At 43.9% G+C, this 21,424-nt stretch overlaps 1 protein-coding gene across 6 annotated transcripts in view; it reads right to left on the bottom strand.

Moving 5' to 3' along the window:
• Window positions 1-21,424, bottom strand: part of PLCH2 (phospholipase C eta 2) — a 1,361,647-nt gene that overhangs the window by 393,781 nt on the left and 946,442 nt on the right. Inside the window, exon 1 of one of the 6 annotated variants that reach the window (XM_063943087.1) lies at window positions 19,115-19,530. The exons of the other annotated variants lie outside the window; for them this stretch is intronic. The gene's annotated coding sequence lies outside the window, so the exon portion shown is untranslated. Of the gene's footprint in view, window positions 1-19,114; window positions 19,531-21,424 lie in introns of those variants that run through there. 6 annotated transcript variants of the gene reach the window in all.

Genomic DNA, 21,424 nt, shown 5'->3' with positions numbered 1-21,424 from the left:
TCTAGGATGTGAAGCTGTACGGATAACTAGTGAGGCAATAACTTTAGGATGTGAAACTGTACGGATAACCAGTGAGGACATACTTCTAGGATGTGAAACTATACGGCTAACCAGTGAGGACAAACTTCTCGGATGTGAAGCTGTACAGATAACTAGGGAGGCAATAACTCTAGGATGTGAAACTGTACGGATAACCAGTGAGGACATACTTCTAGTATGTGAAACTGTACGAATAACCAGTCACACCAAGTTATAGCAAAGGTCAAACTAAGAGATAACCAGTGAGGCCATACTTCTAGGATGTGAAACTGTACAGATAACCAGTGAGGCCATACTTCTAGGATGTGAAACTGTACAGATAACCAGTGAGGCCATACTTCTAGGATGTGAAGCTGTACGGATAACCAGTGAGGCCATACTTCTAGGATGTGAAGCTGTACGGATAACTAGTGAGGCAATAACTCTAGGATGTGAAACTGTACGGATAACCAGTGAGGGCATACTTCTAGGATGTGAAACTGTACGGATAACTAGTGAGGCCATACTTCTAGGATGTGAAACAGTAAGGATAACCAGTGAGGATATACTTCTAGTATGTGAAACTGTACAGATAACCAGTGAGGCCATACTTCTAGGATGTGAAACTGTACGGATAACCAGTGAGGACATACTTCTAGGATGTGAAACTGTACGGATAACAAGTGAGGCCATACTTCTAGTATGTGAAGCTGTACGGATAACCAATGAGGCCATACTTCTAGGATGTGAAACTGTACGGATAACCAGTGAGGCCATACTTCTAGGATGTGAAACAGTAAGGATAACCAGTGAGGATATACTTCTAGTATGTGAAACTGTACAGATAACCAGTGAGGCCATACTTCTAGGATGTGAAACTGTACGGATAACCAGTGAGGCCATACTTCTAGGATGTGAAACTGTACGGATAACAAGTGAGGCCATACTTCTAGTATGTGAAGCTGTACGGATAACCAATGAGGCCATACTTCTAGGATGTGAAACTGTACGGATAACCAGTGAGGCCATACTTCTAGTATGTGAAGCTGTACGGATAACTAGTGAGGCAATAACTCTAGGATGTGAAACTGTACGGATAACCAGTGAGGCCATACTTCTAGGATGTGAAACTGTATGGATAACTAGTGAGGCCATACTTCTAGGATGTGAAACGGTAAGGATAACCAGTGAGGACATACTTCTAGTATGTGAAACTGTATGAATAACCAGTCACACCAAGTTATAGCAAAGGTCAAATTAAGAGATTTATTTTTCCTTTTGTATTGCCTATTCATAAAAAAAATACTTATAATTTGTTTTCCATGCAAAAAACAAAAAAAAACAAAAACACATCTACATAGTGTAAACTGCTACAGGTGCAAATTCAGGGGCAGATGTATTAACCTGGAGATGGCATAAAGAAGTGATAAAGCAGTGAAATTACTGCAGCTAATAAAATACCCCCTTAAGCTGAAATCCATAAACTACAATTTCTCATAGTGCAGTCACAATTTACTATGGTAACCGGCAGATTTACCAGGCCCTTATAATAGGGAGCATGTCCACACGCCATTGAGAATACCCAGTTCCTCTTCAGATTCAGTACCCCCTTCCCTGCTGATACGGGAGTGTTCACACCATTTTGGAGGTGTAGCTGCACCTCCTTTGTGTCATGAGTCGGAGTCTTAGTCCTACATATCATCGTGGGAGAAACCATGGAAGTAATTGGTATTCATATAGGAGTTGGGCGTAAAGAAAACTAAAGGTGAAAAGACTGGCAGACGCTATTGGTCAGAGAGTTTGAAGGCACCAGACATATTGGGGGGATTCAAATCATCCAAAAACAGAAATCACGTCTAATTTCCTGGCATTCTCTCACGATTTTTTTAAGATGCGGTTTCCTTTTGGTATTCAAATCACATGTTATGCCTGCGAATCTGTCACTTTGATTGAGTCTGTAGCCCTACCTATTCTTTACATGGGCTGCGATATTCAAATGCCAGCAAACGGCTGCGAATGCCCCTGCTGGATGACTATTATGGTCTTTTTATTTTTCACCACCTCCCGGGGTAGCGATCATTATTTAATTTTTTTCCTGTACTAGTTAACTGCTTCTCTTTTACTGTATAGGTACTGTATCAATATTTGCTTTTCCAGAACAGAGCTGCCCTTGCCTTACATAAGGTTAATATGAATGGTCAAGAGTGAAACTGTGTAGTTTCTCTTCAAACTCGGTCTGCATGTTTTAGCCCTTGCATCTATCAACCCTATTAGTATTATATCCCCTCATGTTTCCTAAGCTCTTACCTTATTTTTTGTATGGTTTTTTAAGCAGTTGTGCCTTTTTACATGCTTTTATGATCTTCCTCCTTCCTCCCATCTCTTCCATTGCTTGTTTGGGTGTATGTGGGTTGCCATGGTGATTATTCTTAGCCGAAGCGTGTCAGGCTTTCCCTTCTGCTCAGAAACGGGCATGCTGAGCTAAGATGATTTATGAGTCTCACTTGAGGCTTGACTGTCTCACTTTGGAAGCTAGTTCCTGTCACTGGCATTATTATGAACTTTTCTATATTTTAGTATTATCTCAAATGTAATTTCTTTTTAATATGTAGAAGTGGTTGAATAGCAGGCACAGGTCTCAGAAATAAATACAGACCACCGGAGCCCCAGCGCTGCTTGTAAAGGGCCCTACAGACTTGGTGATACGCCGCCGAGCTGCCAGACTGCTGATACGGCAAACAGGCGACCCGGCGGCAGGGGGAGGTGACGGGGGAAGTGAAGTTTCTTCACTCCCCCCGTCACCCGGCACCATAGCAATGCATGCTAATATGAACAATCTCGTCCATATTGGCCTGCATGCATAAGCAAAGGGGCACCAATGGTTAACGAGCGCGGGGTCGTGCATCGTTAATCGTTGGTGCCTACACACTGCATGAGCTCTCGTTCATTAATGAACAAGAATGTTCATATCGTGCAGTGAGATCTACCAGTGTGTAAGGCCCTTAACGTTTTAGTTTATTATAACTTTCATCTGAATAATGGCAACAGTGTAAATGAGCTTACCTAAATACAGTTCTTTTACACTGTTGCCATTATTTAGATTGAAAGTTACAATAAACTGAAACGTTACAAGCAGCACTGGGGCTCCGGTGGTCTGTGTTTATTTCCGAGTCCAGTGCCTGCCGTCCAACCTCTTCTACATATTAAAAAATACATAAAAACAACATTTTAGATTATACTAAAATATAGAAAAGTTAATAATAATGCCAGTGACAGGAACTAGCTTCCGAAGTGAGACAGTCAAGCCCTCAGCCGTTCCGTTTCTGAGCAGAGGGGAAAGTGTGACACAGTTCTGTTTAGAATGATCACCATGGAAACAAGATGGGGAATGAGGGCGTGCACAGACAGTGCAATTTCACGCCCATTCCCCATATCGCCGCCCCGCCCCCCGTAGACGCGCCCAATTAAAATGCGGCACAAAAAAAAAAATAACGCCCATGTGAAAAATCATACTGGGCGCGATGCCCGCGATTATGCAGGACAATGCACAATACTCGTGCCAGCTGCAAGATTTGAATCCCGCCCATAGATTATTGCATCGATGAGTCAGGATGACGATGTAGATCCTTTGTACATGTGGTTATTCACTTATCAACTAGTGAATTTGGAACACTGCTGAGGGATTAGGGGAGAAATGTATAAAATCTTCTAAAGAGTGGAGATGTGGACAAGTTCCCAGTAGCAACCAATCAGCTCCATGCTAGTATTTATCAAGTACAAACTATACAATGATAGGTAGAAGCAGATTGATAGCTATGGTCAACCTGCCCACTGCTTCACGCTTTAGAAGGTTTGTTACATTTACCCCTTTGTACATTAGGAGATGAGTTTGGACAGGTATACTCAGGTCCCTTCTCCAAAAGTTTTCCTGTTCATAAGATGAAGAAGAAAGGGTTGTCAGATTTTGAAAGGATAAGGCATTGTTCCAGACTCTGCTTGTATCCTGCTCCTTAGTATTCCCATTCTACAGATATGTTTTCATATATCCAGCCTCAATACTCCATGCAGTGCAAGATGCCTGGCAGGAGTCAGCTGCTAGGTCCCATCTAACTCTAACATTGGGCGTGTTTTTGTTGCCAGAAATGCATTTTAGTCACAAAATAATGCAACTAGGACGCACAAGGAGACTGTGCTGATTAATTTGATATGCAGCACTTGTATATCTGTGTGCTGCTGAGTTTGTATACAAAGCACAATGGAACTTGCATTGGAAAAAAAGCCACAGCATCGTAGCACTGTGTACAGATTCAGAGACTCAGCCGCACACAGATATATATGTGTTGCATATGAAATTAGACAGCACAATCTACTGGTATTGCAACTAAGATGCATTTTCTGCAAAAAAAGACGGGCTGTTTGTCGCGCCTATGGCAACGCTATATTAGGACACATATGTACATTTTTTACTGGATGTAATGTTTCATAACAATTTATTTAAGCTACTGTAGTTAATGGGGGTGAATAGAAAAATGGTAGGTCCCTCTGTTCACTGACTGTTGATATATCCTCTTGCTAGCACCACAGGCACCAGCAGAATGTGAAGTGGAGTTTAGTCTAGACAGTTTAACCTTAAGCAGGTTTGGAGGTTTATTCAGGATAACAGCGGTTGTCAGCAGTAACACAAATGTAGTACAGAGTCAGCGGTTATGTCACCAGAGACAGCGATAGTGTTGATATCTTCAGTACTACTGTACCTCCCCGAAGGACAGGGACAGATTGGGATCGAACACCAGCCCGGGAAATTTATGGAAGCAGCCCTAATGGGGACGGAGTCTGTTGAGGTGGAGGGGGTCTGTAAAGAGGGCGGGGTCACTCCTCAGAGGTCCTGATTCTGAGATAGACACAGTTGGGGCCTCCTTTGCTTTACGCTATGCTAATGTTTACCTGCGACTTTATGCATGTGCTGCAACAATGCCCTTCCCTGATGTACATCTGTACATCGGAATATACAAGGACTGATATGCCCACTTTCAGTGTCTACTGACACTGCAGTCATGCCTTTAGTCGGGTGGTCTTCAGTTTGCCGGCTGTTGGGGTTCCGGCGCACAGTATACCAGCGCCAGAATCCCAACACCCGGCATACCGACACCTTTTCTCCCTTATGGGGGTCCACGACCCACCTGGAGGGAGAATAGATGGCGTTGCACACGTAGCGCACCACCGTGCCCACAAGAGGCTCATTTGTGCTCGCCCAGCTGTTGGTATGCCGGTGGTCGGGATTCCGGTGCCAGTATGCTGGCCGCCGGGAGCCCGGCCGCTGGCATACCATACTTCACCCCTTTAATCTACTTCTGATTTTATTGATTTTTCATTCTACAAACCCCCTTTTATTTAACCTTATATGTTTCAAAGTACAAGGAGGCAGAGCACACACTACATACAGCACAGTACAGGGAGGGAGCACACACAAGTAGTGAAACACAGACACAGGGGACCAGCGCAGCAGAATCTGTCCCAGTGGCCAATCTGCCCCTGATTACATACATAGCCACCACATTATTACAGGAATAGCACCACATTACACATATAGCACTGCATTACATGTATAGCACCACATAACATGTATAGCACCGCATTATACAAATAGCACCATATTACATATATAGCACCACATTACACATATAGCACCACATTACACATATAGCACCACATTACATACGTAGCCATTGCATTACATAAATAGGCCCATCATTATGGACAGATATTGGGCAGCTATAGGGCTGAAGGACTTTGCATAAGAGATTGTCCCAGGGCTGGCTGTAAGTGCTGCCTGATCAGCTGGCATCCTGAGAACAAGGTACGTCCTACTCCTGTCCAGTCCCAAACCATACACTGTGACCGGGGATGCCCTAACTCTAACACCAACATGATAATGCAAATAATGTAACTAAAAACAACCTCTCTGCCGGGTCCGCTTCAGTGCTCAGTCGCCGCTCTGGCCAGTTTAGTGAGAGTGCAGGAGTTAAGGTGGTGGCGGGTGTAGTGAACCCGGCTCCGACCATCATTATGCTGCTGCTCCCGGGCCCAGGCTCGTTGAAGAGACCTTTGTCTGTGGCCAGGGAGAGGATGCTGCTGGGCTAGTTAACTTTATCCAGGACCCCCGTTGGTAGAACAGCTTCGCCACCCGGAAGTGCTCGCTAGCGTAACTTCCAGATTGCGTTCCAATGAACCGCAAGTACTGGAAGCAGTGTGAACCAGCCCAGCCAGAGTGTGAATCGGCCTGGCTGAAGGGGATATGGGACTAGCACATCGGAATTTGTCCTGGTGGGCCGATCCGCCCCTGCCGAAGGAACATGTGTGCAGTACATCACATTCTCACACACAGACTAAGATGGCTCATGGGCACACATACGCAGTAAAGGTTGCAGCGGCCATCTTAGTAAAGTTGGCTGTCTGATTTCAATTTAAGGAGTGCATTCCTCTCTAACACTAAAGACATAGAAAAGTCTATTTGCAATAATGTAGGATAAGGAGAAACTGCATATTTTTAAATGTTATAAGCACATATTGGGGGGATTCAATTGATCACGGTTGATTTTCCGCAAAAACTGTTTTTTTATTGGGCAATTCAATTAATGCCTGTTTTTTCATGATAAAATTTAGCCACTATCATATGAAAAACACAGTATCCGGGATAATTTCCAGGATCCATGTGTTTTCGCAATCGGGCAGAAAAAAAATGGCCTCTGGGCACGTGAAACAAAATCCCCGATAGTGCCAGCTATCTGGGATAATTTAATTACCTCCCAGGGATCAATTCGCCATGGCAATTTACTGCGGCTAATTGAATTTCCCCAATAATCTCATTTAGCAAGTAGGCTGTCTAACCAATCCCAATCACGTCAAGGGCTACTTTCGATCTTCTCACTATTACTGACTCATGATACTTAGGGCCTAATTTAGACCTGATCGCAGCAGCAAATTTTTCCTCTAATGGGCAAAACCATGTGTACTGCATGTGGGGCAGATACAGTATAACGTGCAGAGAAAGTTAGATTTGGGTGGGTTATATTTTGTCTGTGTAGGGTAAATACTGGCTGCTTTATTTTTACACTTGCAATTTAGATTTCAGTTTAAACACACTCCACCCAAATCTAACTCTCTCTGCACATGTTATATCTGCCCCCCCCCCCCTGCAGTGCACATGGTTTTGCCCATTAGAGGAAAATGTTGCTGCTGCGATCAAGTCTGAAATATGACCATGACTGAGACGCAGTTATTACTGCTTATACTCTATGTGGAAAGGAGAGTAGGAAAAAGGGAGATAGAGTTACTTTACATAAAGAATTAAATAAAAGCATCACCGGAAAGGTGGGCAAGCCTCCCGCTTTCCCCCTCGGCCGCCCGCAGCAGAGAACAAGCGGGCGGCCCAAGGGGGTCCGATGACGCGATTCGCGCTGAATCGCGTCATCGTAGCTCCGCCCCCCGCTATGCAGCGCCTCTTTTCTCGGCACATTACAGTGGGGGGCGGAGTCATGATGACGTGACCCTGATGCCAGGCCCCCGGACCGCCCATACTGCCGCTGGCCACGCCCCTGAACGGCCTATCCTGCTGCCGGCGACACCCCCATGCACCTACAACGCTGCCTCCTCCCGGAGGAGGAGGCAGCAAAGTAGGTAAGTATGCTGCAGATAGAATCTAGATTTGTGTGACTCTAGAAACTGCTGAGAGGGTTTTGAATAGGAATGATTTGCAGACCACCAGCTCAGGATAAAGAATTGGACAGACCTAACTGAAGAGATGCAAAACTGATTTTTCAATATATTTCAATATGCCTGAAGTACAGAAGGATGAAATCAGCAAACTGCCCAGTCAGTCAGACGTAGTGACGCTCTGCCTGCATTGTTTGTGTAGGGCATCTCTCAAACAGTTAATGAACAAACATACAAAAAATAACCCAAGATTTTGTTCTCAGAAATGGAGAGGAATTATCGAATACGTCCACAGAGGAGAAGTTTGGGGTTTTATGGGCTATCAATCAGTGAGATGTAATATACAGGTTGCAGTAAAAGCAAAACTGCAACAAAAGGGTTTAGATTATAGAAAAGCTGATTTTATCTCACAACTATGACAGGTGCTGGAATTGATTTATAGTGAACCGTAACAGTGGAAAGCATAAATTATACATACAGTATATATGTATTAAATAGTAGAAAAACGCATATTTATTTACCACACATTATAGGTCACAAGAAATTATGTAGACAGAGGAGGATAAAAAAGGATATAGAGCTAGTATAAAAGAGATTAACAACAGAACAACATGTGCAGAGGAAAATATACACAAACACAATCTGCTACCGGGACCGTGATCGCCGTACAGTCTGTTGTCTCCTGGGTGCTCGGGTAAGGCACATCGCGGACCGGGTAGATAGATTGTTGGGAGGGGCTGGGAAAGACCCGGCGGTCTTGGTGCACGTTGGCACCAATGACAAAGTTAGCGGAAGGTGGGATGTCCATAAGAAAGACTATAGGGACTTAGGAAAGAAACTTAAGGCAAGGACATCTAAGGTAATATTCTCCGAAATATTACCCGTGCCACGCGCTAGTCCAGGGAGGCAGAGGGAGATTAGGGAGGTAAATGTGTGGCTTAGGGATTGGTGCAGGAAAGAGGGGTTTGTGTTCCTGGAACACTGGGAGGACTTCTCAGTCAGGCGGCATCTCTTTTGTCGTGACGGATTGCACCTGACTGAGGAGGGGGCAGCGGTGCTGGGGGGAAGGATGGTTAGAAGGTTGGAGGAGATTTTAAACTAGGAGCCTAGGGGGAGGGTTTAGCTAGAAACTACGGGTCATGCAGTGAGAATAGTGGGGATGGCGGTAGTAAACGAAATGGGGGAGAAGTTGGGGGGAGGGTAAGAGCAGGCGGTAAGGTTACTAACATGGGTACTAAAAGAGATTTTACCAAAGCACTAACCAATGACGATTACAGGTCATCATTGCTACATAAGGTGAAAGATGTCCCTAACGCAAGGGAAAATACTTATCTTAGTTGTATGTTTGTAAACGCTAGAAGTATTACTGGTAAAGAGGGCGAACTAGAAATACTTGCAGCAAGCAAACAGTATGATATTATAGGCATTACTGAAACTTGGTGGGACGAATCTCATGATTGGACAGTCAATCTAGAGGGCTATACACTGTTTAGGAGAGACAGACTAAATAAAAAGGGTGGAGGGCTGTGTCTTTACGTAAAGTCGTTTTTAAAACCTGATATACGGGAAGATATTCAGGAGGGTACTGTAGACACTGTCGAGACATTATGGGTAGAAATTGCATGCGGGGTAAAAGGAATAAAAAAGTTAGTATTGGGTGTATGCTCTAGGCCGCCTGGTATCAACGTATCTGATGAGGAATTGTTACTAAAGCAAACTGAAAGAGCAGCAGGAGTAGGAGACATAGTAGTGATGGGAGATTTTAACTATCCGGAGATAAACTGGAAAAACGATTCATGTGATACTGCTAGGGGCAATATGTTTTTAAACACACTTAATGATAACTACTTAGTTCAACTAATTGAGGAACCAACTAGGTACAATGCAATCTTAGACCTGGTATTAACAAACAATGGGGATTTGGTATCAGGTATTATAGTAGGGGAGCCCATAGGAAACAGCGACCACAATATGGTCACATTCAATATCAGTTTTCAGAAACAGCCCTATACTGGCTCAACTAGGACTCTAAACTTTAGCAAAGCAAATTTTGAAAAGATGAGGGTATTTTTCAGGGATATTGAATGGGAAGGTTTGTTTTTAGGAAAAAAAACTACGGAGAAATGGGAGGTACTAAAATTCCTGCTAGCTAAAAATACACTCAAATTTATTCCTACGAGCAGCAAAAAAAGGAATAAAAATCATAAACCGATGCGGCTTAACAAAAAGATAAATAAATTATGGGCAAGAAAAGGTGAGCATTTAAACAATACAAATCTGACGGGGAAGCAGAGTCATTTCAGCACTATAAGGAATGTAACAAAATATGCAAAAAGGAAATAAGAGCGGCTAAAGTAGAAACTGAAAAACTAGTAGCAAAGGAAAGCAAAGCGAATCCCAAAAAATTATTTAAATACATTAATAGCAAGAGATTAAAGAAGGAGAGTATAGGCCCTTTAAAAGACAAGTTGGGAGTCTTAAGCAAAAATGATAATGACATAGCGGACACACAATGATTTTTTTTTCAACAGTATTTACTAGAGAGGACCCAATTCAGGGACTAACACATAATCTCAATAATGAGAATATCCCACTGATAGGTACTTATTTAAGCGAGGAAGTAGTCTGTGACCGATTAAAACATTTAAAGATTAATAAGTCACCAGGTCCCGATGGTATTCACCCAAGGGTTCTAATGGAGCTTCACTCTGAACTTGCAAAACCGCTATTTTTGATTTTTAAGGATTCAGTAATATCAGGTATGGTTCCCAAAGACTGGCGTATAGCGGAAGTAGTGCCTATATTCAAAAAGGGAAGTAAAGCTGAACCAGGTAATTATAGACCAGTTAGTCTTACATCTATAGTGGGGAAAGTATTGGAATGTATTCTAAGAGATAGTATTCAGAAGTTCCTTGAAGTCAATAAGGTCATTAAAAGGAATCAACATGGGTTTATGAAGGACAGATCCTGTCAAACCAACTTACTTGGCTTTTATGAAACAGTAAGCGCAAACCTAGATCAGGGTAAAGAGGTGGATGTAATCTTTTTAGATTTTGCCAAAGCATTCGACACTGTACCACACATGAGACTTATCTTCAAGCTACAAGAATCAGGGCTAGGAAGCACAATGTGCACTTGGGTCAAAAACTGGTTAGATAATAGGGAGCAGCGCGTTGTGGTTAATGGATCTTTTTCAACTTGGACTGAAGTGCTAAGTGGTGTGCCGCGAGGCTCAGTATTAGGACCGCTATTGTTCAATATTTTCATTAACAACCTAACAGAAGGTCTAGAGAGCATGGTGTAAATTTTTGCAGATGATACCAAATTGTGTAAAGTTATAAATGCGGAGAGGGATGCTGAGTTGCTTCAGAATGACTTAGTTAAATTAGAAGCTTGGGCAGTGAAATGGAGAATGCGCTTCAATACAGACAAGTGTAAGGTAAAAAAAATAACACCTACAAAAATAACACCTACCTACTAAATGGGGTAAAATTAGGGGATTCTGTACTGGAAAAGGACTTAGGTGTCCTCATAGATAGCAAACTAAGCAGTAGTACCCAAAGTAGGACTGCAGCAAAGAAGGCTAATAAGATATTAGCATGCATAAAACGGGGAATTGATGCTAGGGACGAGAGTATTATACTCCCGTTATATAAATCACTTGTGAGGCCACACCTTGAATACTGTATACAATTCTGGGCACCTTACTACAAAAAGGATATCCTGGAGCTAGAAAAGGTTCAAAGGTGGGCGACCAAACTAATTAAGGGTATGGAGACGCTGGAATATGAGGAAAGGCTTGCAAGACTAGGCATGTTTACACTGGAAAAGAGGAGATTAAGAGGGGACATGATCAACATTTACAAATATATAAGGGGACAATATACAGATCTTGCGCAGGACCTGTTTTTGGTTAGATCAACACAGAGAACTCGTGGACACTCGCTCAGGTTAGAGGAAAGGAGATTCCACACAATACGGCGTAAAGGCTTTTTTACGGTAAGGACGATACGTGTTTGGAATTCCCTGCCTTTAAGAATGGGTTAGATAAATTCCTAATGGATAAGGATATCCAGGGTTACAGGGCATAGACACGCACTATGGTTATTATAAAAAAGAGGGGTAAAACGTAACGGCAGTCATCAACTTCAGTCAAAATTTTATACAAAATAATTGTGCATAGGAGACCACAAATAGGTTGAACTCGATGGACAATTGTATTTTTTCAATCTTAGATACTATGGGGTATATGCAATAGCGGGCGAATTGGCAAAATAGGCGAATTCCGGGCCGTTTTCGCCTCCAAAAATCAATTCGCCTATGCAGTGCAGTCATTTTTCGCAAAAAAACGGCCCGTCAAAATTCGCCTTTTCTCAATTCGCCTTTTTCCGAATTCGCCTTTTCTGCAATGGTACAGATGCTGCAATTCGCCTCCAGCATATTCAATTCAAGTTTGGAAATTCGCCTGCAGTGCTTTTAGACAGCAAATTCGCGATTTTCACTCCGCCACACTTTGGAGGGTGAAAACAAATAAAAAAATTTTAAACATGTTTTTTTTTGTGTTTTTTTTTTTAGGAATAGCAGATCTATTTATATTAGAAGGGATTAGGTTTTTTTTTTTTTTTTGGGGGAGGCACAAATATTATTTATATATTTTTTAAAATAATATTTTTTTTTTTTTTTTTTTTTTTTATTGCTGGAACGGTAAAATCCGGGAAAAAAATGGCGTGGGGTCCCCCCTCCAAAGCATAACCAGCCTCGGGCTCATTGAGCTGGTCCTGGTTCTAAAAATGCGGGGAAAAAATTGACAGGGGATCCCCCGTATTTTTAAAACCAGCACCGGGCTCTGCGCCTGATGCTGGTGCCAAAAATACGGGGGACAAAACGAGTAGGGGTCCCCCGTATTTTTAACACCAGCATCGGGCTCCACTAGCTGGACAGATAATGCCACAGCCGGGGGTCACTTTTATACAGTGCCCTGCGGCCGTGGCATCAAATATCCAACTAGTCACCCCTGGCCGGGGAACCCTGGGGGAATGGGGACCCCTTCAATCAAGGGGTCCCCCCCCCCCAGCCACCCAAGGGCCAGGGGTGAAGCCCGAGGCTGTCCCCCCCCATCCAATGGGCTGCGGATGGGGGGGCTGATAGCCTTTGTGTTCAAAAAAAAAAGATATTGTTTTTTCCATTAGTACTACAAGTCCCAGCAAGCCTCCCCTGCAAGCTGGTACTTGGAGAACCACAAGTACCAGCATGCGGGAGAAAAACGGGCCCGCTGGTACCTGTAGTTCTAATGGAAAAAAAATACCCAAATAAAAACAGGACACAGACACCGTCGACAGTAAAACTTTATTACACACTGCCGACACACACATACTTACCTATGTTCACACGCCGACATCGGTCCTCTTCTCCATGTAGAATCCCGGGGTACCTGAAAATAAAAGATCAATTATACTCACCTCAACAGGCTCCAGAGATAAATCCACGGACTTGGCAAAAAAAGAAAGCGCATTTACCCGCACCAAAAACGGACTGAAAGGTGTCCCATGCTGACACATGGGACACCTATCCACGATTAAGATCTGTCAGTGACAGTTGTCACTGACAGGTCTCTAAGCCAATCAGGAAGCGCAACTTCGTTGCGCTAACCTGATTGGCTGATCGCTGTGACAGCGCATCGCACAGCTCCCTCCATTATATTCAATGGTGGGAACTTAGCGGCTAGCGGTGAGGTCACCCGCCGGTCAGCGGTGACCGGCGGGTGACCCCACCGCTAGCCGCTAAGTTCCCACCATTGAAAGTAATGGAGGGAGCTGTGCGAGGCGCTGTCAGAGTACAGACGGCGTCCAGCCAATCAGATGAGCGCCACGGCAGTAGCGCTTCCTGATTGGCTGAAGGGACATCAGTGACAGGAGTCACGTGATGTCCCGGCATTCGGGGAGAGGGGGACCCCTTTCGGTCCGCAGGTCCGGTTGTTCGTTTTCTTTTTTTGCCAAGTCCGTGGATTTATCTCTGGAGCCTGTTGAGGTGAGTATAATTGATCTTTTATTTTCAGGTACCCCGGGATTCTACATGGAGAAGAGGACCGATGTCGGCGTGTGAACATAGGTAAGTATGTGTGTGTCGGCAGTGTGTAATAAAGTTTTACTGTCGACGGTGTCTGTGTCCTGTTTTTATTTGGGTATTTTTTTTCCATTAGAACTACAGGTACCAGCGGGCCCGTTTTTCTCCCGCATGCTGGTACTTGTGGTTCTCCAAGTACCAGCTTGCAGGGGAGGCTTGCTGGGACTTGTAGTACTAATGGAAAAAACAATATCTTTTTTTTTTAACACAAAGGCTATCAGCCCCCCCATCCGCAGCCCATTGGATGGGGGGGGACAGCCTCGGGCTTCACCCCTGGCCCTTGGGTGGCTGGGGGGGGGGGGACCCCTTGATTGAAGGGGTCCCCATTCCCCCAGGGTACCCCGGCCAGGGGTGACTAGTTGGATATTTGATGCCACGGCCGCAGGGCACTGTATAAAAGTGACCCCCGGCTGTGGCATTATCTGTCCAGCTAGTGGAGCCCGATGCTGGTGTTAAAAATACGGGGGACCCCTACTCGTTTTGTCCCCCGTATTTTTGGCACCAGCATCAGGCGCAGAGCCCGGTGCTGGTTTTAAAAATACGGGGGAACCCCTGTCAATTTTTTCCCCGCATTTTTAGAACCAGGACCAGCTCAATGAGCCCGAGGCTGGTTATGCTTTGGAGGGGGGACCCCACGCCATTTTTTTTTCGGGTTTTTCCCCGTTTTTTCAAATCGCGGTAAAATCCGCAAAATCGGCCGATTTTCGCCCGCGACTCTGGCGAATCCGTTTTTCATTGCATATGGTGAATTCCGGAAGCCACCTTCCGGAATTCACCTGGCGAATTTGGTCGAATTGAAAAAACGGCGATAATTGCCGCGATTTCGCCCGCTATTGCATATACCCCTATGTTACTATGTTACAAGATACTATTGCACAACCAGTTAAAGAGGGAGACAAAGGGCAGGATGTAATGAAGCCCGAATTCAGTGGCTGTGCGCGATGCCGGACGAACTCAGACTTTTTTTAGGCTAGAAAAAAAGGTATGATTTGGCTGTCATCCCGCACCGCGCTGAATTCGGACTTTAGTACATCCCGGCCAATATGTTCTGTAGATAACTAGATACATTAGTGAAAAAGGTCAAAGGGCACGACAGCAAGGTGAAAGCTTGAAGGCGATAAAGAAACTGCCGACTTCCTAAATAACTAATTTATTATCTATATTTACTAGTTAAAATTCAGAGGGTGGATAGGGAGGATATGGTTGGTGTAATGGTTAGTAATACTGCATCACAACACTAAAATCTTGGGTTTGATTCTCACCATGAAGTTTGTATGTTCTACTTGTGCTTGCAAGGGTTAACTCTGGGTACTCTGGTTTACTCCTACAATCCAAAAATATAATGGTAGGCTAATTGGCTCCTGATAAAAAAACAAAAAAAAAACCTTTACCCTATTGTGTATGTTTGTATGTACAATACTTGACTACTTTTATTTTTTCCTCTCCAGTAGAAGCCCAAACGGAGATGCAGCATACCACTCTGGTGGCAGGGCCAGGCTGTTAGGCCCCACCCCCACCACATAAAAATGCCATGATTCATGTGGAGCTAAACTAACACAAACTTCATAATTTTAGCCCCACCCCCTCCCTATGTCCCCACTATTCCTATTATCTCTCCATCCTGCCAACTTCTTTAGGAAGTGGGTGGGATGCTGGAGACCCACCCATTCTTCCAGAGGTGCGGTGGACTACCCAAAAAATCGTGAGAGTAACCCACACCCTCTGGGAGAGTAGGTAATACCCCTTTTCCAAAATAAAACCCAGGTCCCAGGTAATTGAACACGGTTTCAAGGCGAGTCACAGCGTGTTCACACCACAGGCTGGAACCAGGTTAGTGGCAGACCTTCCCTCTGCCAGTACTTGGAGATGACATTATCTCCAAGCCCAAGTGAGGTGGCTATCCATAGGCTTTTAGAATTAACAGCGCTAGATGACCTGGGTCACCCATAAACACTGCAGGCTACCTGGGTCCTTCCCGGGTTCAACCCTGGCAGCTATCAGGGTCAGATTCCCAGGTAACGGGACAAGTTATTTTTCAGACACCCTTTTGCACCAAACATTGACCCGGGTTGCCCAAGCAATAAGCCAGGTTATTTATTTGGTGGAAAATGGGTATAAGGGTGTGCACACGGGGTAGGAAATAAGTAGAGGTAATTGGGTACATACTGTACCTGCAGCGTACTAAACAACGTGAAAGTAGTGCTTGCAGTACCAGTAAATGGCCTTTTTGAACAGACACTGCTGACAGGTGTAATTTTAGGCTATTATGTAAAAAGGCAGTAGGGAAAAATATTGTAGTTTTACAGACCCATTAGCATTACATGAGCATTAGGATTAGGGTTAGAGATTAGCACTACTCACTTCCAGAACCACTGGGTGACAGCCGTAAGTCACCATCACATAACCATTGAACCCAGAAGACATTGCCGGGTCACCGGGAAATACACCACCAGGTAAGTAACCCCTGCACTGGCACACACTGTTCTGTCAACATTCTAATCGTATAAACAATGCATCAATGTTGACACAATGAAAGTCGACAATGTGATTCATGTTGACATGCAGCAATGTCGACATTCCGATTTTTGTTGACATTATGAATATTAGCAAAATATACCCATACCCATTTCTAGCAGCACAAGAGCAGTCTCACATAGCACAACAGCCACTGTTGCTATCGAAGGAACTTATTCATGTTCACTGTAAGAAGATTCACTCCCTTAAAATCTCAGCTACACTTAGGACACTAGCAAGTGCACTGTCCTTACGAGTGTCTTAGACATGCTCACACTTCTATAATTACAGGCAGATCAGGTTTACAGTCTTCTGCCCTGATGATACTGTTCTACTCTAGATCCAAGTAGTCATCTCAGCATCACTCGTTTAGAGTCATGGGGTATGAGACTCAAACTACATCCCTCTTAACAAATTTTGGGGTACCTACAAACACTTAGAAATTGCCCCTTGATATGTCACACTCACTGATATGTCAAAAGTTGTAACTCATGCCCAAAAAGACAAATAACAATCAATTCAGAAAAGTGCTACTAATTTCTACATAGGTCGTATAACTAAAGGCTGTAAGAACTGAACGGTTGTGTATCATTGAGTCCACCAGTATTAGGTTGACCCCAAATGGTCTACATGCAACTGGTTGACAGGGTCAATAGTTTGGCATGTAAAAAACAGACACATGAAAAGGTCAACAAGTACAAAAGTTCGACACTGTCAAAAGGTCAACATGTAAATGGTTGACACAAAAATTCTTACTATTTTTTTTTTTTTTTGGGGGGGGGGGGTGATTTTTAACGTTTACGACATGTCACCCCAATGAGTGAACCCCTTCATTTGCCATGCTTCAAGCAAGGTACTTTGCTCCGCTACTGCTACACTCAGCACAGGTTACTATTTCCTATCGTACTCCATGTGGATGGAAAAGGATGAAAAAGCAGAAAAAACAAAAGCATGCGCCAACCATGTGTGTTGACCACTGTCACAGCAACCATTGGACCATGTCGACCTTTTGTACCTGTCAACCTAATGAATGTCGACCTACAGTATCATCTGGATCCCGAACTGATCATGTTTATTTAATAGAAGCCTTCAAATATATAAACATATACATTATTAATAATAGGGTACAGGAAGACAGTATTGTTTTCTAAAATACTGTAGGAAGCTTTCTACAACAATGTATCACTTTCATACTGGAAGCAGGAGGATTGAAAGAAATATAAACCAAAAGACAAAGGGCCTCATTCAGACCCGATTGCACGCTAGCTTTTTTTGCAGAATTGCGATCGGGTCTGAACTGCGCATGCACCGCAATGCGCAGATGCGTCAGCCGCCAGCGACGGGGATCGCCGGACAGCGATGGATTTTACAAAGAAAGCAATCGCACCAGCGATTGCAAAAAGATTGACAGGAAGAAGTTGTTTGTGGGTGGCAACTGACCTTTTTTAAGGAGTGTCCGGGAGAACACAGGTGTGCCCAGCCGTTCGGAAGGAGGGTTTCTGACGCCAGCATCGGTCCGCATCATCGCAGCGGCTGAGTAAGTCCTGGGCTGTGCAGAGACTGCACAAACTTTTGTTTGTGCAGTTCTCTGCACATCCGTTCGCACCCCTGCACACCAATTACCCCCTCCCCCTGTAGGCGGAGATTACCTGGTCGCAGCAGTGCAAAAATCACCTGCTTGCGACCAGGTCTGAACGAGGGCCAAAGATACATGAAATTATCTCTCAAGAATAAAGAATGCACGGGGGAAAAAACAAACGTATATTGCTTAGACTAAAAAAAAATAAAAAATGTGGGTCTTCCCCAGGGCATACAGTACATTATATTGTGACACTTGGGGTAAGTATCACGTGGAAAGTTACAATTTACAGGTAAGTATTGGGGAGTAAGTTTCTCTGGCAATTCACAATATACTGTAGTTCAAATTACAATTGGCAAAGTCATTAATTACACAGTTGCTCCTCAGTAGTTTTTATTTAGCTGGAACGCTTCTGGGTAACCTTTTCTCTACTGTAAAGCTTAGAAGTAGTTATCACAATTTATAATAACACTTTGTGCATGCAATACACATTACCGCAAAACATTACAGAATGTATTATCCACCACCAACAATCTTAACGAACTAATAAAAGCAACAAAAGTAATAACATAGATATTGCATTACTAGTGGGGCCCCGTGTACTTGTTTATGTCCATTAAATAGTTCATGTTGCAGAACTCAGTCATAATAGCTATAGCTACTTATTCAGTGATCACAGTTTTGAAAGTTCAGTCTTATATAAAATATGTAGCTCTTGCAAGACTAGACTGACTGAAATACAAAGAGCAAGGCCACAGTCAGACAGCCTTGCTACCCTGTAACTACCTCCGCATAATATCTGTGACAAAAGTCTCTGTCCTTAGCTGACAGTTTCCCTGTATAAATTGCGAGTGGAGAGAGAGGAAGTACTGTATCACTATGCTCCCTGCAAAGCCGATTCTCCTTTAACTGCAGATTAACAACTGTAGTCAATTAATGGTGTCCTTGGATAAAACTAGCTGCTGATTGGAATTGCATTTATAAAGTACTTATGCAGCTTTATGTTTCAAAACTATGCTTGCCTGTAGCATTTGAGCTAAGATATAATGTAAGCAGCTAAACTGTCTCTTGTCCCTGAGGAAGCTTGTGATGTGTCGCTAGTGCAGCAGTGTTACCGATCTGTGTTACAAGGGTTAGGTTGGCCTCAATTAACCATCATAAGCTGACCTCTGTCTGCAGCAAGACACTGTCTATGCTCCTCCCACCGTCTGTTACTCCAAAGCAGGGCTACCTCCAGGGCTGTCCTTCAAAAGGGAGGGTAGGCTGCGTGGCCTAGTTTCCAGCTACACAGTCAGTAGAGCCCATCACTGTTCTGCTCTGTCAGATGCCTGTCAGCCAGCACCATTGGAAGCAGTGGGATCCCCACAGGAGGCTGGTATTACTGATTGGCTGCTACAATGAAGATCTCCGGTCACCGGGAATAGAATCTGGCTTTTCATAAGCTGTACAGCATTAGTCACACACCAGCAGATGCTTCTGCTCCAAGTTGCTGCTCTGAGTCCTCCTAAGATGGCTACTGCCCAACTGCCAACTGTCTCTGAAGACGGCTGCAACTGCCACTGCACAAGCTGTCACTCTCTCTCTCTCTGGGATCAATACGCCTGTTGCTTATTGGTCAGTGTCCCCATGCCAGACACAGCACTCAAGGCACAGGTAACCCTATCCCTGCTGTAAGTTTAATAGTGTCCAGTCAGGGATGCATTCAGCAGGGGAAGGGGCACAAAAGTCACACTACAACTCGTGGCAGCTACAATGGGGTGCCACATTCTCCACACGTGCTGGCTTCACTGGGTTCTTAGTAACTTATTATACACTGACACCAATGCATGTTGTGGCCACGGGATGGCTGACGACATACCCCACTGTCACCATTGTATAAGGGGCATAACATACAGGGCATCTTACGTGTTTACATCTATATATACTATTACAATAGATCATATATATATATATATATATATATATATATATATATATATATATATACATACACAGAGTATAAACATAAATATGGCACTCCACAAGTTTCTTCTGGTGGGGTGCCACAATACCATATTAGGTTTAATTACTTTGACAGTGTAGGTCATGCCATCTGTTCTATCCATACTTCCTGATCCTTCCAGCTTCAAATCTGCCCAACCATACTCACAACTCACCATGGTCAAACCTGAACTTACTAGAGATGCCCATTTGGGAACTACTGCATGGTGTAAGTGAAACCATGGGTGTAAATAAAGTGGGGGCAAGGGGTGCCATTGCTATGGGGCCCAGAAGCTTAGGAGGCCTGGACCCAGGTTATAAAGTTGCATTCCAATTTTCCAGATTTGCCTGCTAAGCAATTGGGTCTTATCTATTGTCCAGTGTTGTTATGAGGACCACAAAGTTTTGGTTACGCCTCTGAATGTAACTACTTATGGAAAGTGGACAAAAGGAGCAATATTCCATAGCAACCAATGAGCTTCATTCTATCAAATGATAGGTAGAATGATAGGTAGAAACTGATTGGTTGTTATGGGCAACTGTTCTCTACCCCTATGTCCTAACCATTATATCATGCTTGCAGACTCTCCATGAATGTCAGGGAGACTCCCCGATATGACAATCTCCCTGAGGAAGGGCCAGGTGGTCACAATATTATCACTCTCTGACCACCATAAAGGAAACACTGGGGAGAAGAACAGTGAGGATGTGTGATACAAGAAAATGTTTGCTGAAATTGAAGAACTCTCTTCCTGCTTCCTTCACCGCCCTAAAATCCCCAATACTGTATGGCATAGTGTGACTATGGAAAAGATCACTTATTACCTACATGGGCGGATTGGCCTTAGGGTTTGCCAGGAAGATTCCTGGTAGGCTAATGCTGCCCATGTTGGGCCACTTCTACAACATTTTACAGGGACACTTTTAGTTCCCAAACTGCCCCTGGTCTCATACACAACTGCAGCAAAAGACGCAAGGAAAGCCACAAATACATACCATTAGGCCCTATGAGGCGGGATCCCATACCCTCAACAGGCCCCACCCCCTCATCAAACCACACCCCCATTAGGGCTGTTTCCATAAATTTCCTGGGCTGGTTTTACATCCCAATCTGCCCATGCAGAGGTCATATATGTGCTCTAGTCTGCGCTCCTTGGCTCTCCCTTGAGGGTACACCTCTGCCCTTTGCACCCAGCACCTTATTTTCCAATTGACCCATACGTAATGAGACAGCAAGCTTCGCCTTCTGCTTCTCTCTTCACCATGTGATCCCTGTCCAAAGTTCTTTTTTCTTTTACTTCTTTTCCATCACATTGCACCTCTATGTTGATTTGAGTGCTTTCTATTTTTTTTGTCATAGTTCTATTTACCCCCTAACCACCCCATCCTATTTCCTTGTAGCTGCAGAGGTATAGCCATTACCAATGTTTTAGTCACTTTCTGTACTCATTCCAGCTGTAAAATAGCTCCCATATTTTGCTGCTTTTCCGGCCATGT

Source organism: Pseudophryne corroboree, chromosome 10 (assembly GCF_028390025.1).
Source record: "Pseudophryne corroboree isolate aPseCor3 chromosome 10, aPseCor3.hap2, whole genome shotgun sequence".
Taxonomy (NCBI): domain Eukaryota; kingdom Metazoa; phylum Chordata; class Amphibia; order Anura; family Myobatrachidae; genus Pseudophryne; species Pseudophryne corroboree.
Note: the sequence above shows the minus strand (reverse complement) of the source record. Positions and strands in the feature narration are given on the sequence as shown.